General features: G+C 41.5%; 1 long non-coding RNA gene across 1 annotated transcript; it reads left to right on the top strand.

The window, feature by feature from the left end:
- The first annotated feature begins 3,009 nt into the window (after window positions 1-3,009).
- LOC139550889 (uncharacterized) lies at window positions 3,010-5,255 on the top strand. The gene is made up of 2 exons (XR_011670148.1): window positions 3,010-3,423; window positions 4,110-5,255. It is a non-coding gene; the product is annotated as an uncharacterized lncRNA (long non-coding RNA).
- The last annotated feature ends 405 nt before the right edge of the window (window positions 5,256-5,660 follow it).

The following is a 5,660-nucleotide window of genomic DNA, read 5'->3' as shown; positions in this document are numbered from 1 at the left end:
ATTATCTATGCATAGTCACTTTAATATCTCTACCTACATGTACATATTACCTCAATTACCTCGACACCGGTGCCCCCGCACATTAACTCTGAACCGGTACCCTCGGTATATAGCCCGCTATTGTTATTTACTGCTGCTCTTTAATTATTTGTTATTCTTATCTCTTTTTTTTAGGTATTTTCTTAAAACTGCATTGTTGGTTAAGGGCTTGTAAGTAAGCATTTCACTGTAAGGTCTACACCTGTTGTATTCGGCACATGTGACAAATACAATTTGATTTGATTTGCACTTTTTACACAATGCAGGTTTCTCTAATCAAATAGCCTGACCTAAATGGAGCTCAATCAAATAAAAAAATTGCTGTCATGTAAAAAAAATAAAAAAATAACATATCCTAAAAACAGTACAGGTCAAAGTAAAATAGACAATATGGAATGAACAATCACAACTGTGGTCCAGGAGTTTCACCCCATTGTCATGATCAGTGGTTTCAAGTTTGTATCTATACATTTTTGACAATGTGATCATAGCGAAAAATAAAATACTTCTGCATTTCCTGCTGTGTAAACACACTGCAAATAGGCTCACGATAACTCCTGATAAAGTTGGGTAGCTGATATTCAGAACTTAAATAGCCACATTTCTTAGGTCATAGGAATCAGGACTAATAAAGCCAATGCAATGGCATGTTTTTTCAAAACGGTGGGCCTACCACATGGATGGGAATTCATAAATTTCCATTGTTGGCCGGCTATACCCCAGTAAGCACGAGCCGACGTAATTTGGACGTAATTCCTAGTCCTGCCCGGATGTCGTTTTAAGGTGTTTTACAAACGGTAGGCTTACCACATAGATGGGCATTCATAAATTTCAATTTCAGACAACACTGTAGGCTACACCTCAGTAAGCACGAACTGCCGCCGACGTCTTTTGGATGTCTTTTTTTTTAATGCAGTTCCGGACCGGCCTTGATTTCCACATCCACAGACATTGGTTTTTGGTCTGGACCAAATCTGGCCCAGATATTGACCGGTCTGTACCAGCCTTGATGTGGCCCAAACATAGACGTCTATAAATTACTTATTTTCAACTTTCAGTCAGAACCAAAAATCTGCCTGATTTCAACATCTGGAAAATAAGTATTTAAACTTTCATCCAGAAGCGAAAATTAACCTGATTTCAATGTCCGGAAAATATGTTTTTTCAACCTCCTGAATAATTTGTTTTTAAACAATTTTAAACATATGGAAAATATATTTTCACCTTTCATTCAGAACATAAATAGAACTTAAAATGTCTGGAAAATATTTATTTTAGAAGTCTTTTCAATGTCTTTTTGCTTACCGGGATTATTGTAGTTGTGGGGGAGAGGCATTGTTTGGTCTTGCCTATGGCGGCAGAATGGCAAGGACTGACCCTGACCCACCATATGTCTGCTACAGAGGGACAAAAGAGAGCCATGAGAAAAACAAGTTTTGATCAGTCATCGAAATAAAAGTGCTGAAAACAAAGTGGGCTCCCTATTTAAAAAGAAGATGGAGAACACGATATGAAGGGAAAATACTGGAGTTTTGGTGCACGTACAACCAACTAGCCCAACAATTATACTGCGATATCTTTAAAACAATACAACATATTGTCAAAAATAATATTTTGATATGCAATTGTATCAACTTTTTCTCCCATTACTAATTTCTATATGTATTTACAAAGCACTGTATGTGTATCCTATTTCTCATCTATCTATTCATCTTCCCTTGCTGTAGCTTGATAAAGGGAGGGTGCAGAAATTGATCTGCGACATGCAGTGGAAGGAGGAGTGGCTCCAAGAGAATAAGATTAATAGGGAGAAACTAGAAATGGAGCTTGGAAAAGAGAAGGATTGCAACAGGGTAATATAGTCAAGTGTATTGCAATAGGTAGGCTACACACAAAACACATAAACCATAGACCATTATTGGCACACAAAAACACACATCCTAAATATAACTGCCATTCCCCTAGTTTCTCTAATCTGTCCGCATCGGACATTCAGATCATATCGGAAACGGTTTCCTTTTTTATTTTATTTTAAACATCCTCTGCCACGTTCACAGTAAACACAGAAAGACACATATGCTGGCAGCCTGGCATCAACACCCATCCATCACACTGCTCCCCACAGTGATTCACAAGAGGCTGGAAGTCACACTTAGCCTACCGACTCTAAACACACCAGTGCCCCCTGCAGGTGCTGCTGAGCGATGCCCGCAGGGAGGAGCGCGAGATGAAGGCCAGCCTGAGAATGAACCTGAAGGAGAAGGAGCAGCAACAGCTAGAGAGACAGGCAAGGATCAGGCTATGTGCCATTTATAATCAGGTGGATTTATGTCTATACACCGAGTTTACAAAACACTAAGAACACCTGCTCTTTCCATGACAGACTAACCAGGTGAAAGCTATGATCCCTTATTGATGTCATTCTTAAATCCACTTAAAATCAGTGTAGATGAAGGGGAGGAGACAGGTTAAAGAAGGATTTTTAAGCCTTGAGACAATTGAGACATGAATTGCGTGTGTGCTATTCAGACGGTGAATGGGCAAGACAAAAGATTGAACTGCCTTTGGACGGGGTATGGTAGTAGGTGCCAGACACACCCGTGTGTGTCAAGAACTGCAATGGTGCTAGGTTTTTCATGCTCAACAGTTCCCCCTGTATCAAGACATAGAGCCAACTTGACACAACTGTGGGAAGCATTGGAGTCAACATGGGCCAGCATACCTGTGGAACACTTTCTACACCTTGTAGAGTCCATGCCCCCATGAATTGAGGCTGTTCTGAGGGCAAAAGGGGGGTGCAACTCAGTGTATATTTAACTGCTGTTATGTGTGGCATGACTATTTATAAAATAAGATCTAAAAATGACATTTTAGTGTAAGATTTGGTTTGAGTAAACCATGTGGATGTTTCGATCTCTGTTAGTCTTACCATGTAATGGTTGCTGTGTACACATTCAAATACATACAGGACCTGCTGGACTACATGCATCAGCTGGAGCAGAGGCTGGAAGTGGCTACAGACAATAAGAGGAAGGGAGTGGCTCTCTACTACTCAACCAGTGAATATTATCAATACCACAGAGGCTTATGTACAGACCCAAAGCCAGGCACTCACAGTATAAATTACAGTCATATACAGTATAGTACAGACGTCGTCACATTCTTGGATGCTCATAAACTCATATTTAAAGAGACACCCTGTCTTCCTTTGCATCTCGTGGCGATGACTCCTAATATGACAAATCGTCTGAGGATGAGAAACCCTCTTCAGAGGATGAGAAGCCTACGTCTCCACTACACTACCAGACACCCAGACTACCCTACTGGAATGACGCCCTGGAACGCTCCTCTCACCGGAGTGTCGAGTGTCCCCAGACAGAGACAGTAGGCCACCATATTACAGCCAAAGTCAAACTATATACATACCACCAAAACACAGAATACGTAATGGACACAGCAAAATATACTTAACAAAAATATAAAACGCAACAATTTAAAATATTTTACTGAGTTACAGTTCATAGAAGGAAATCAGTCAATTGAAATAAATGAATTAGGCCCTAATCTATGAATTTCACATGACTGGGCAGGAGCGCAGCCATTGGTGGGCCTGGGAGGGCATAAACCCACCCACTTGGGAGCCAGGCCCAGCCAATAAGAATTCATTTTTTCTTACACATTTTAGAGTGGCTTTTTATTTTCCCTGGCACAAGATGCACCTGTGTAATGATACTTCTGTTTATTCAGCTTCTTGATATGCCACACCTGTCAGGTGGATGGATAATCATTTGTGCACAAAATTTGAGATAAATAAGCTTTTTGTGCATATGGAACATTTCTGGGATCTTTTATTTCAACTCATGAAACATGGGACCAACACTTTACATGTTGTGTTTATATTTTTGTTCAGTATATAAGACTGTGGCTCATCCAAATAACACAAAAGCATGTTATTAACAAAACATACCAAATGACATCAGTACATGCATATCAATATCCCTGAAATCCTCACTTGAGTTGTTTTCTGTGTTTTTCTGTGTGTATGTGTCCTTCTATCAATCTGGACTAAGGATGAGGAGGGGCACAAGACCAGTAAGGGTGAAGACCAGACCACAACAACCCAATCATAAGCTGACCATTCTGGCCTTCTGCCAAACCCTCCACTATCTCCCCCCGTAACTAACCAGTTTATTTTCCGACTGTACATACACAGTGCTGACTGCTGTTAAAACCGCCCTGTTCCTTTCCTCTTCATGTGTGAGAATATGTAAAGCACTGCAGCAGCGCCCCTGAATTAAAGAACAGCGGGAATAAGAGCATCTATAAAATGATAATGATTTTCCTCCCCCAAAAAATGATTTGAGTGTTATAGAGGTAATGCATCAGCTGGAGTAGGCCAGCGGGAGTAGAGCAGAGCCACATAGGGAGGGATGGGAGTAGGGGGAAATAAAGACCAGTGCTGGAAGCAGTGTGGGGATGATCCATCACTAGTCACACACAGTGTTCAGTATTCACCACAGCATTACTCATTCTCCCGCTCTCTCTCTCTCTCCAACCATTATTAACTACTATGCCCATTCTCTCTCGCTTGCATCCATCCACAGAGCCTCAACCAAATGTCTCACCATCTCCCTCTTTCATTGTGAGCTTGCTGACTGCTCCCCCTTGTGGTAAAAAAACGAGGACAAGTTGATTGAATATCCTACAAACAGTGATGGGCAACTTTGAAGGGGGCCACAAAAAATCTGTACTCATCATGAGGGGCAGCAGTGGCTCGTGGGTCTGCATACCCACATATGCAGTCAGAGCCAGCCCTAGCCTTTTGGGGACACTAAGAAAAATATTGCCAGGGGCAATTCTACACATTTTGCCATTGGGTAGAGAGAACTGTTTGCCGTTTTGAATATGATATTGAAGTGAAAGTGACTAACAAAATCAATGGGGCCCCCCCCGGTCGGTAATTGGATCATTACTACAAGTTTAGATAGCCGGCTAGTTGAAAGCAATCTGTCCATTACACTATTTTTATCTTGGTATACATTTTATCTAGGTGCTATAAACTAGCCCGATACATTTGGGAGTAGGCTGTAAAGATGTGTGTAGAGTTGTAAAAGTGTGCACAAGAGTGATAGAATGAACAAGTTCCCTCTTTGGTTTACTTTCAGAGTGCTTCACACTGTGTGGATGAGTTTTTGCAATAAAACACTCTCTGTTTACCGATTTTATGCTCATCTCTATCCTGTGATTTTGGAGGCACCGTTAAAACAAACGGTCCATACTCTATCACAGACTGGCTGGATGGAGCGGAAGATCAGGAAGGCGGTCGACTGACGGCTACTCTGCCTCTGGTCCTCTTTCCAATTTCTACACTCTCTTACTATTCTCCAATACTCCCTCTCTACCCAGCAACTTACCTTTTGCAGTAGTCCGCTCCATGCACTTTCCTCCCTCCCACACACAAACACCTGTGCCCCCCATCAGTCCAGTCTAACATATTCTTGCATTCTTCTCAACCTTCTTTAGCACTAAAACATCTACATTCTGAAACCAACCTCCTCTACATAATCCTCTGGCCCTATCCCTCCCACACCTGAATCTGAGATGGAGGAAAAGCGCTCATT

The sequence above is a fragment of the Salvelinus alpinus genome, chromosome 2 (assembly GCF_045679555.1).
Source record: "Salvelinus alpinus chromosome 2, SLU_Salpinus.1, whole genome shotgun sequence".
Taxonomy (NCBI): Eukaryota; Metazoa; Chordata; class Actinopteri; order Salmoniformes; family Salmonidae; genus Salvelinus; species Salvelinus alpinus.
This window is presented reverse-complemented; position numbering and strand designations above follow the sequence as displayed.